This window comes from Triticum aestivum, chromosome 6B (genome assembly GCF_018294505.1).
Source record: "Triticum aestivum cultivar Chinese Spring chromosome 6B, IWGSC CS RefSeq v2.1, whole genome shotgun sequence".
In the NCBI taxonomy this organism is placed as follows: Eukaryota; Viridiplantae; Streptophyta; class Magnoliopsida; order Poales; family Poaceae; genus Triticum; species Triticum aestivum.
The window spans coordinates 397,898,313-397,911,791 of record NC_057810.1 but is presented as its reverse complement, the minus strand read 5'-3'; positions in this window follow the sequence as shown (position 1 = coordinate 397,911,791).

Below are 13,479 nucleotides of genomic sequence, written 5' to 3'. Positions count from 1 at the left end.
ATGTGCCCTCTAACGTTCAAGTAGGCCAGTCGCCCTATATCTTTGACTTGCACACACACACAATTTCGATGGCTCTCTTCATCGATCTCGCACCCACCCACTTGATCGTCTCTTCGACTCTATCGATAGCTATGACCCCTCCCTCTCTTCTCGTGGATTGCCTGACCCTCTATGTATGATATGGATAGGCCTCCATTTCACACACATTGCATGCAAAATTTTGTTTGAGATGTCATCGACACATATTCCCACAAATAATTCACGAAATCAACCCCCCACCCCACCCCCACCCCCACCCCAAAACAAAAAACACTCACGAACGCGGTTTGTATCTCTCACACACACCCACATAGGTGGAGGATGTGCACGAAGAGAAGAGGTGCATGCACTGCGCATGTACTTGATACGTCTCCAACATATCTATAATTTTTGATTGTTCCATGCTATTAAATTACCCCTTTGGGATGTTTATGGGATTTATTTTACACATTTATATCATTTTTGGGACTAACCTACTAACCGAAGGCCAAGCCCGTATTGCTGTTTTTTTGCCTATTTCAGTATTTCGAAGAAAAGGAATATCAAACGGAGTCCAAACGGAATGAAACCTTCGGGAGCGTGATTTTTGGAATGAACGTGATCCAGAGGACTTGGAGTGCAAGTCAAGAAGCAGCCGAGGCGGCCACGAGAGGGTAGGGCGCGCCCCCCCTATAGGGCGTGCCCCCTATCTCGTGGGCCCCTCGAGCGGCCACTGACGTACTTCTTCCTCCTATATAAGCCTACGTACCCCGAAAACATCCAGGGAGCCAATGAAATACAATTTCCACCTCCGTAACCTTCTGTATCCGCGAGATCTCATCTTGGAGCCTTCGCCGGCCCTCTGCCGGAGGGGGAATCGACCACGGAGGGCTTCTACATCAACACCATAGCCCCTCTGATGACTTGTGAGTAGTTTACCACAGACCTTTGGGTGCATAGTTATTAGCTAGATGGCTTCTTCTCTCTTTTTGGATCTCAATACAATGTTCTCCCCCTCTCTTGTGGAGATCTATTCTATGTAAACTCTTTTTACGGTGTGTTTGTCGAGATCCGATGAATTGTGGGTTTATGATCAAGTTTATCTATCAGAAATATTTGAATCTCCTCTGAACTCTTTTATGTGTAATTGAGTTATCTTTGCAAGTCTCTTCGAATTATCAGTTTGGTTTGACCTACTAGATTGATCTTTCTTGCCATGGGAGAAGTGCTTAGCTTTGGGTTCAATCTTGCGATGTCCTTATCATATTGCATGAGTTTATCCCTCTACATCATGTCATCTTGCTTAATGTGTTACTCTGTTCTTTATGAACTTAATACTTTAGATGCAGGCAGGAGTTGGTCGATGTGTGGAGTAATAGTAGTAGATGCAACCAGGAGTCGGTCTACTTGTCATGGACGTGATGCCTATATACATGATCATGCCTAGATAATGTCATAATTATTTGCTTTTCTATCAATTGCTCGACAGTAATTTGTTCACCCACCGCAATACTTATGCTATCTTGAGAGAAGCCACTAGTGAAACCTATGCCCCCCGGGTCTATCTCTTATCATATTTGCTTCCAATATACTTTTATTTGCATCTTTACTTTTTGCATCTATATTATAAAATACCAAAAATATATTTATCTTATCATACTATCTCTATCAGATCTCACTTTCGCAAGTGGCCATGAAGGGATTGACAACCCCTTTATTGCGTTGGTTGCGAGTTCTTTGTTTGTTTGTGTAGGTGCGTGGGACTTTTGAGGAGCCTCCTACTGGATTGATACCTTGGTTCTCAAAAACTGAGGGAAATACTTAGCTACTATTGTTGCATCACCCTTTCCTCTTCAAGGAAAACCAACGCAAGCTCAAGACGTAGCAAGAAGGATTTCTGGCGCCGTTGCCGGGGAGGTCTTCGCTTAAGTCAAGACACACCAAGTACCCATCACAAACTCATCTCCCTCGCATTTACATTATTTGCCATTTGCCCCTCGTTTTCCTCTCCCCTAGTTCACCCTTGCCGTTTTATTTGCCCTCTCTTTCCCAATCTTCTCCTCCCTCTTTTTCGCTTGTTTGCTCATCGTTATGGCTAGTTCCTTATTCGCTCCTATGTCTCCCGAGTTTGAAGTTCTTCACTTCAAGCAAAGGCAAGGAGAAAACTTAAAAGATGCTTGGTATAGAATGTTGGAATCTTATCACAATTGCACCCTAGAGGTGAGCTTTAGAATTCTTCTTTGCAATTTTTATGTTGGGATAAATATGGCGCATAGACAACTCTTGGATTGCATTGCCAAAGGAAATTTTATTGAAATTGATCCTAGTATTGCTCATGAAATTATAGAGGGAATAGTGGGAACACTACCTCAAAAAGGGGGATCACATCCTACCCAAGAAGAAAACCAAGTGTTTGGAAAGATTTGCGAAGTAACAAAAATATTACAAAAATCTCTTGAGCCTCTTAAAAGTGTTAGCGGAAACCTTCACCGCATGAATATGTTGATTACTCTTTGCAATAAGCGGTTCGATTATTTTGATCTAAAAATTTCCGAGTATGAAGGGAAACGTAAAGAACCTCCCGGATTCGAGCATGACTCTGCTAAAAAATTGAAAATTAAAGATGGCACTACTTAGATCTATCTTCGATTTTATGCCTAGCTAGGGGCGTTAAACGATAGCGCTAGTTGGGAGGCAACCCAATTTAATTTGTGTTTTTTGTTTTTGTTCCTGTTCAGTAATAAATTTTGCATCTACCTTCTGTTTAGATGTGTTTTTATCTTTTAATTAGTGTTTGTGCCAAGTAGAACCTATAGGATAACCTATGATGATAGTTGATTTGATTCTGCTGAAAAACAGAAACTTTGCATGCACGAATTTAGTTTTGTTAAATCACAGAAACATGATTTTGCGTTGATTCTTTTTTCTTATGATCAATAGACAAATTGTCCAGGACTTACTATTTTTTTAGGATTTTTAGAGTTCCAGAAGTTTGCTTTAGTTACAGATTGCTACAGACTATTCTGTTTTTGACAGATTCTGTTTTTCGTGTGTTGTTTGCTTATTTTGATGCATCTATGGCTAGTAAAATAGTTTTTATAAACCATAGAGAAGTTGGAATACAGTAGGTTTAACACCAAAATAAATAAAGAATGAGTTCATTACAGTACCTTATGTGGTGGTTTTGTTTTCTTTCACTAACGGAGCTTATAAGATTTCCTGTTGAGTTTTGTGTTGTGAAGTTTTTCAAGTTTTGGGTAAAGCTTTGATGGACTATGGAATAAGGAGTGGCAAAAGCCTATGCTTGGGGATGCCCATGGTAGCCCCAGATATTCAAGAATAGCCAAAAGCCTAAGCTTGGGGATGCCCCGGGAAGGCATCCTCTCTTTCGTCTTCGTTCATTGGTAACTTTACTTGGAGCTATATTTTTATTCGCCCATGATATGTGTTTTGCTTGGAGTGTCGTGTATTATATTAGTCTTTGCTTTTTAATTTACCACAATCATCCTTGCTGTACACACCTTTTGGGAGAAGCCTACTTGATTAGAATTTGCTAGAATACTCTATGTGCTTCACTTATATCTTTTAGAGCATGGTGGTGACTTACTTTTGTAGAAATTGCTACTCTCTCATGCTTCACTTATATTATTTTGAGAGTCTTTTAGAACAGCATGGTATTTGCTATGGTTATAAAATTGGTCCTAGAATGGTAGGCATCCAAGTTGGGTATAATAAAAATTATCATAGGAAGTGAATTGGATGCTATGATCAATTTCATACTTGATAATTGTTCTGAGATGTGGAGGTAGTGATATTAAAGTCATGCTAGTTGGGTGATTATGAATTAAAGAATGCTTGTGTTGAAGTTAGCAAGTCCCGTAGCATGCACATATGGTTAAAGTTGTGTAATAAATTTGAAACATGAAGTGTACCTGGCTTGTGCATCCTTATGAGTGGCGGTCGGGGACGAGCGATGGTCTTTTCCTACCAATCTATCCCCCTCGGAGCATGCGCGTAGTGCTTGATTTTTGATGACTTCTAAATTTTTGCAATAAGTATATGAGTTCTTTTGACTAATGTTGAGTCCATGGATTATACGCGCTTTTACCTTTCCGCCATTGCTAGCCTCTTCGGTACCGTGCATTGCCCTTTCTCACCTTGAGAGTTGGTGCAAACTTTGCCGGTGCATCCAAACGCCGTGATACGATACGCTCTATCACATATAAACCTCCTTATATCTTCCTCAAAATAGCCACCATACCTACCTATTATGGCATTTCCATAGCCATTCCGAGATATATTGCCATGCAACATTCCACCGTTCAGTTCATCATCATCATGACATACTTTACTTTTCTCATATTGCCATTGCATGATCATGTATTTGACATCGTATTTGTGGCAAAGCCACCATGCATAATTTTCATACATGTCACTCTTGATTCATTGCATCATCCCGGTACTACGCCGGAGGCATTCATATAGAGTCATATCTTGTTCTAGTTTTGAGTTGTAATTCATATGTTGTAATCAATGAAAGTGTGATGATCATCATTATTAGAGCATTGCCCAAAAAGAAGAAGAAAAAGAAAAAAAAGAAGAAAGGCCAAAGGAAAAAAAGAAAGGCCCAAAGGAAAAAAAGGAAAAAACAAAAAAAAAGAAAATAAATAAAAGGGGCAATGTTACTATCTCTTTTTCCACACTTGTGCTTCAAAGTAGCACCTTGTTCTTTATGTAGTGAGTCTCATATATTGTGCTTCAAAGTAGCACCATGTTTTTCATACATTGAGTCTCATAAGTTATCTTTTTCATACTAGTGGGAATTTTCATTATAGAACTTGGCTTGTATATTCCTACGATGGGCTTCCTCAAATGCCCTAGGTCTTCGAGAGCAAGCAAGTTGGATGCACATCCACTAGTTTTCTTTTGTTGAGCATTCATTTATAGCTCTAGTGCATTCATTGCATGGCAATCCCTACTCCTCATGTTGACATCAATTGATGGGCATCTCCATAGCCCATTGATTATCCTCGTCAATGTGAGACTTTCTCCTTTTTTTTGTCTTCTCCACACAATCCCCATCATCATATTCTATTACACCCATAGTGTTATATCCATGGCTCACGCTCATGTATTGTGTGAAGGTTGAAAAAGTTTGAGATTATTGAAGTATGAAACAATTGCTTGGCTTGTCATCGCGGGTACAGAAGTTGGGAACATCTTTGTGTGATGGAAATAAAGCATAGCCTAACTATATGATTTTGTAGGGATGAACTTTCTTTAGCCATGTTATTTTGAGAAGACATGATTGCTTTGATTAGTATGCTTGAAGTATTACTATTTCTTTTATCAATATAAACTTTTATTTTGAATCATTTGGATCTGAATATTCATGCCACAATAAAGAAAATTACATTGAGAATTATGCTAGGCAGCATTCCACATCAAAAATTCTTTTTTTATCATTTACCTACTCGAGGACGAGCAGGAATTAAGCTTGGGGATGCTTGATACATCTCCAACGTATCTATAATTTTTTATTGTTCCATGCTATTATATTACCCCTTTTGGATGTTTATGGGCTTTATTTTACACATTTATATCATTTTTGGGACTAACCTACTAACCAGAGGCCAACCCGTATTGCTGTTTTTTTTGCCTATTTCAGTATTTCGAAGAAAAGGAATATCAAACGAAGTCCAAACGGAATGAAACCTTCGGGGGCGTGATTTTTGGAATGAATGTGATCCAGAGGACTTGGAGTGCAAGTCATGAAGCAGCCGAGGCAGCCATGAAAGGGTAGGCCCCCCCATAGGGCGCGCCCCCCTGTCTCGTGGGCCCCTCGGGTGGCCACCGACGTACTTCTTCCTCCTATATAAGCCTACGTACCCCGAAAACATCCAGGGAGCCAACGAAACACAATTTCCACCGCCGTGACCTTCTGTATCTGCGAGATCTCATCTTGGAGCCTTCATCGGTGCTCTTCCGGAGGGGGAATCGACCATGGAGGGATTCTACATCAACACCATAGCCCCTCCGACGAGTTGTGAGTAGTTTACCATAGACCTTCGGGTCCATAGTTATTAGCTAGATGGCTTCTTCTCTCTTTTTGGATCTCAATACAATGTTCTCCCCCTCCCTTTTGGAGATCTATTTGATGTAAACTCTTTTTGCGGTGTGTTTGTCGAGATCCAATGAATTGTGGGTTTATGATCAAGTTTATCTATGAGAAATATTTGAATCTCCTCTGAATTCTTTTATGTATGATTGAGTTATCTTTGCAAGTCTTTTTGAATTATCAGTTTGGTTTGGCCTACTAGATTGATCTTTCTTGCCATGGGAGAAGTGCTTAGCTTTGGGTTCAATCTTGCGGTGTCCATACCCAGTGACCGAAAGGGTTGCAAGGCACGTATTGTATTGTTGCCATCGAGGATAAAAAGATGGGGTTTATATCACATTGCATGAGTTTATCCCTCTACATCATGTCATCTTGCTTAATGCGTTACTCTGTTCTTTATGAACTTAATACTTTAGATGCAGGCAGGAGTCGGTCGATATGTGTAGTAATAGTAGTAGATGCAGGCAGGAGTCGGTCTACTTGTCACGGACGTGATGCCTATATACATGATCATGCCTAGATAATCTCATAATTATTCGCTTTTGTATCAATTGCTCGACATTGATTTGTTCACCCACCGTAATACTTATGCTATCTTGAGAGAAGCCACTAGTGAAACCTATGTCCCCCGGGTCTATCTCTTATCATATTTGCTTCCAATCTACTTTTATTTGCATCTTTACTTTTTGCGTCTATATAATAAAATACCAAAAATATATTTATCTTATCATACTATCTCTATCAGATCTCACTTTTGAAGCCGTGAAGGGATTGACAACCCCTTTATTGCGTTGGTTGCGAGTTCTTTGTTTGTTTGTGTAGGTGTGTGGGACTTTTGAGGAGCCTCCTACTAGATTGATACCTTGGTTCTCAAAAACGGAGGGAAATACTTATGCTACTATTGCTGCATCACCCTTTCCTCTTCAAGGAAAACCAACACAAGCTCAAGATGTAGCAGTACTCCCGTCTCTTTCCCAACCACACCCGCGCGGGTACACGGTGGAGCTCATTTCTGTAGGGAAAAGGCAGCCCACATGGTAATTTGGCGCATGTACTTGTTGTCCACTTGGTGGAGGGAGGATCGTCTACCACGGGTGAACAAACAAATTGCGACTTGACGTGTTATGTTAAATTAAAAAAAGAGGCAAACCATGTGGGGCCTACCTTAGAGGCAAGGCTCTATACACTAGAGTACTTTTGATGTGTCCCGTAAACTCGTAGAACAAGGAGAAGCTTGCTTAGTATGCCGTCTCCCCTGCCCATGGGCGCGGTGGCTCGCAGGATGAGGTGAAGCTTGCTCCGCCTTACGCCCGCTCCCTCGCCCATGCGCGCGGTGGCTCACAGGACGAGGAGAAAAATTTACTATTCCCTCCGTTTCCTCCTCGTCCCTTCTACCTTGGTTATAGAGATCACATCATATTGTTTGGAATATATATGTCCTTTAGTAGATTTCAATATGAACTACTAGTACATACTCCGAACACTGATGTATACATACGTATTTTAGAGTGTAGATTCACTCATTTTGCTCCGTATGTAGCACTCTCCCTCGCCCCTCGACCCTCGCCCACGTGGTGGATGTGCAGCAATTCATTCGGTCTCATATAGCCAGAACGATATATACTGCGCACTACCATTATTGCTCGACTTCCTGAAGAGGCGAAGAGCCAATCACAAGGTTAATATTTTGGAGATGCCAAGCGCAAGGTTATAGGAGAACGAGTAGTAGGTGTCGCGTCATTGATATATAAAGTTTTTTTCTTTAGTGGCACGTATGCAATATGATAGGTTCATATGGAGAGAAAAGGAAACCGCTCCACTATCTACAAAGTCAGGATGGGCCAGCCTACACAGTTGCTTTCTGGGGTTGGTCTCTTCACACTCTCTCGCACAAAACGACTGTGGCCACATCTCTAACATCCCGGCGGATCACGTCCGCTTGGGGAAGGGGTGGATGCTTAGTGTAGATGCGGTGGTCGTCGCCGATGACGAAAACCCACTGTCGGCACGTCCCGATCAGGGGTCCCCGCCGTTCTCTCTCACAAAGCCGGTGAGGTTACCTTCGTCCCTTGATCACTGCCGCGACATGGGCAGTTGCCGCCTCCCGCCGCCCTCCTCAAGGTTGAGCTACGTCCCTCAGGTACAACTCCCTTTACAGCCGGCTTGCACCACTGCTCCAGCTGCCCACATCACTCCCTGTGGATATTTCTCTACTTCTTTGCCCCGCACATACCTCTACTGGCTTCTACGTACTGTATTTGTGATGAGTTTATGTCTCCTCAACTAGTCCTAGTAATCTTATTCTAATCACTCTTCTTCAATTTCTTTGCCACATGGATGCTCATCTTGATTTTGGTGAAACTGCACAAAATGATCTGATGGTCAAAAGGTTGCAAACTTCATTTATTAGGAAGCTAGAACGTTGCCAACAAATTAAAGCCTGGTCAGGGTTCACGGTTCAAGGGCTAGGGACTGCATGGATCGTTTTTTTCTTTAGCTTCCTTTGTTCCAAAATAAGTGTCAACTTTAGTAGTAGTTCAACTTTGTACTAAAGTTTGCACAAAGTTGAGACACTTATTTTGGAACGGAGGGAGTACATATTTGCTATGATCTGTCAATCATTGAGATGCAATAGCATGCAAGTTAGTCTCCTTTGTATTTGATGAAATGTTGCAACGGGCAACCTTGGACGCAAGATACATGTAACAGAAGCTGGGAGCTTCATAGCATTGTGAAAATTTATCTTGCTGATAAATTACAGTACGTAATATACTAGTACTTCCTCCGTTCCTAAATATAAGTCTTTTTAGAGATTTCACCATGAACCACATGCGGATGTATATAGATGCATTTTAACTGTAGATTCATTCATTTTGTTCCATATGTAGTTCACCTAGTGGAATCTGTGCAAAGACTTATCTACTAGTAATAGCTAGCCCCCACTACTAGGAATTCTCTATCCTCTCCTTGAGCCACATCATCAAAATTGATGTAGCCATTAGATGAAGTAAATCAGTCCATAATAGCCGTCTGATCTAGACGTTGAGAGGCTCCGCACTAAGCCACATGCAAGTATGCAGAAATACCGTGGCATGCATGTGAGTGGGTTTTAAATCACATCAACATGTCTGCATGCAAGCATGCACCGGTAGCATGCATGTAAGTGAGCTTTTAAGTCCCATTAACATGTCAAAAAGAAAAATACAATCCCATTATGCAGTAGGAGTTGGTTGATCTTTTTTCCTTACGTGGGATGATATAAATGATGATGGGAGTTTATTTAGTTTGGCTACCACATTTGTCATGCGGTTATAGAGTTTTTTTTAGTTCTATGAAATCGATAATTTTGCGCAGAGAGATATACGGCTGTTCCGCGGCAACGCGCGGGGACTCATCTAGTAATATTTAGGAACGGAGGGAGTACTATGTAAAGAGTTAGGTGTCGCACGGTGATAGTGTGAGGTAGGCCATGTAATCACTGAGTCTGCGTGTTTTCACTACTCTTGCACTCCTCCGCTGTAAGAATGGAGAAAATTGTAATATAGTGGTAGTAGTACCTCCTTTAGCCGAAAGCGTGGGACATCCAGCAGTCCTACCACCTCAGTAATAAAGACCAATGAGCCGTCAAATCACATAGACCCAACAGTAAGTTGAACAGACGAAGCAACCATCACTCTTGCGCCAGTGAGAGGTCGCGTCCCCTCTTCCCGGGCATGAATGCGACACTGATTCTTTGGAGCGGCACTGACCATTTTCGGCGGGAAGCGCGCGCGGGCGATGGAGGGGCTTTGGGTGGGCCAGGCTGGTGAGGAGCGGGCGTGGCAGCTGTCCGCATGTCCCTACCGGACACGCCCGGAAACGAGAGGATGCACCGACTCTCGCGGCTAAAATCGTACACTACACACCATCTCTCTGTAGGAGTAGGTCAATCTGTCGCTCTCTCTAACACACACATGCTGTTAAACACACACACGCACATGCACGCACCTTGGTCCCGTTGCACCTTCTAACGTGACTTATTACACATAGACGCAGGGAGTAGTAAGTATACGAGATACGGTGGCACACTGACTTAAGTCGAATACAAGTGCCCAAAATTTGTGTGCATGTTATAATAAGGATTCACTTAAAATAGTACGTGAGCGAACAGAGGGATCGATTGGACAGTGTTCCCGAGCAGTAGCGAGATATGTGAGGTAAGATACACTGCTGGCGCTTTTAATTTTTTTTATTAATTTGTTTGTTTCACCCTCTAACTGGTGGGACCCAACGTACTACGTGGAGAGAGGTAAGCTGACTAAGGCTGCATTATTTCTGCACCACTGTGGATAGTCTTACCACCAAAGCCACATGACACGATTGTGATTGAAATCCCAATGACACCCACACACACAAAAAAAAACATGGCATGCTTGTCACCCGAATGCAGGAATGTATAAAAGGTTATTTTCCTCTCGTTGAACATAACGGGACGGTTGTGTAGCTGGTTAGCCTGTTCGCTCATCAAACTTGAGGTCTCGGGTTCGATAACTACACTTGAGCATAATTTGTGCCAGGAGGAATCTTTGACTGGTCAAAATGGATGGATACGGAGCTATGCGATCTCGTAGTGACCGTATAATCACCTCATCATGTATAAGCTGCAGCCTCGGCACTTGTTTTCTAGGGTTTGCACGCTTCACACTCTCTCTCCAGTATATATATACACGCTGGAGCCTCAGCGCTTGTACTTGCTCTCTTCACACTCTCTCGCCCTCTCCAGATCTAAACAAGACTTCATTGGCCTCTCTCTCCCCTCATTGCTGCTCAAAGAGCCGGTAGGATCCGTCTGCCGGGAAGGGAAGGAGGCTTAACGCTGTCATCGTCGGCGAGGGAGGGAATCCACTACGGGCGCAGCTGTTCACTTTCCACCCAGCGGCGGCGTGGGAGGGCCTCCAACCACTTCTTCTTCGCCGCCGTCCCGTCGCCCACCGAACCACGCCCCAACAACCTTAAGGTATAATTTACTTACTCCACATGCATTGCTCTAGCTGCATGTATACCATGAATCTAGGACGTGGTTGAAAGAGGAAAGGAGTGGGGGAAAGTAGTGGGAAAAGTTGTATATAGCATGAATCTAGGACGTGGTTCAAAGAAGACATGAAGGGGGAAAGTTGTATAGCATGAATCTAGGACGTGGTTCAAAGAGGAAAGGAATGGGGGAAAGTAATGGGAAAAGTTGTATCGCATAAATCTAGGACGTGGTTCAAAGAGGAAAGGAAGGGGCGAAAGTACTAGTTCAAAAACGAAAGGAAGGGACAAGGCTGTAGAGTTTGAACAGGACTAGATTTGCTGCGCTCACATAGGGAAAGGTGTCTAGAGATAACCAAACTGGGACCAACACAAATATGCTCCTTGGTTGTTTGTTCTTTGTTGCAACAGACTGTGCATGACCACAGTACATCGGTAGATGCACATGGTGCTGGTGCATCCACTGTTCCGTGCAACTCATTAGCTGTTGTTAATCTAAGGCCCTGTTTGGTTAAAAAGTCCCTAGTCCCTACCTGCTTGGTTCCAGGGACTAAACATGGACTAGAGGTTATTAAATGACATGCTAAAAGACCATATTACCCCTAGTAATGAACTAATAGAGACAAGGTGCGATGCGTGGCAGGGGTAACTGTTGGAAAAAGTCGCAAAAAGACTCCCTCGGGGTCTTCTTTCTTTAGTCCCAAATGCCCACTTTTAGTCCCTAAAAGTCCCTCCTGTTTGGTTTAGATGGGACTGACACATAGTTTTTTTAGTCCCTACACCAAAATGTCCCTGTAAACAAACACCCTCTAATAATGCCGCTGGAAAATTGATGCAATGCCACAGTTAAAAGCAAATTACATGTTTAACGAATTTTATTGTTAATATAATCTCTATGTTAATATTAATCAATGCCACCATTTGAGAAATGCTACTGTCTTGCTTTCTTTCCCATTTAGATAAGGTAGATGCTTCTTTTTGTTGGCTTCTGTGTCATCCACCGTTATTGACCACTAATTGTTTCCTTTGCACCTCTGTGTAAACAGGGTTATCTACTTCACCTCGTTGCCATTGTGACCTTTTGTTGCACTGCACAAAACACTTTTGTTTTAAGAGTGTTTTGTGCAGTTCAACCAAAATGTCACACCGACAACGTTGCTTGATTGCTTGATCTTAGTGGAACTGCACAAGAGGAGATCTTACTTCCTATCCGTTAAGGCAAATTTGGTTCAGATCTTCTTCTTGTGAGTTGTTTGAATTCCGCATCATGAGAGGTCAGTACTAGCCTTCTTTCACATGATTCTGCAGTGTGCTTTCATATGTTGTGCTACTTGTACGATAATGTTGCTTGATTTTAGTGAACTGCACAAATGGAGACAAGACTTCCAATCTGTATGTGCACCGTAATATCCCATTGAGGTAAGATAAGGATATTTCACAACTGTTGGCCTGTATTTTGCCACTTTCATCAGAAAATTAAGTTTAGTACTATACTTGTGCTCCCTAATTGACATGCCAAATCTTACATTGAAGGCGAAGCTTGTCTGTTATTGAACCAAGTGATGAAGGGGAAGAACAAGCGGAAGAAAAACAAAAATCAACTCCCGGTGCTGTAATGAAGCACTGGAACTGTGATGACACAAGTAATGATATAGTTTTGCATCTTAATTTATTGCTATGGCTGGAACGAGCAATTGTTTTGCCACTGATTTGATGCCACTCTTAATGTAATACGTAATTATCTCTACTTGTGCAAACAGGGATCTTCTTTGAAGATACCATATATTTTAGTGGAACTGCACAAGAAGATGTTGGAAACATTAAACTAATCGAGGAGTATATAGTAAGCATGGCCACCACCGTAGATAGCAACAGATGGTTCCGGAGAAGTGCTTCATCTGTATGCTCTACACAATAAGCCTCCTGACAAAGGTTGGTACTCGCCCACTGATTTCATCCATATGATTGAGCTTTGTCATCTCTATTGGTGTTGTGCTACTGTTTAGATACTGTCATGAAAAAGTGGTATTGTCCTTGAGAAGTGCTTCATCTGTGCTGTTTTAAATATTTCCTTTCCTTTTTTTCGAGCAAACAGGGATGCTAGCATTTAGTAGTCCTCTTGTCTTTGCACAACAGGATCATCTTCCTCTGAAGAAGAATATGGAGTACGTGAAGTGACTAGTTCCGATTATGCCAGGATGAAGAAGCCCTGTCTATCTTCTCATCAGAAGGAGCAGTTGAAGGATGGTTACATTACTCCCCACAAGACCAAACTAACTTCAGCTCAGAAGGACTGACAAATCTCCATTTTTTTGCTGTGATGCGCGAGTACA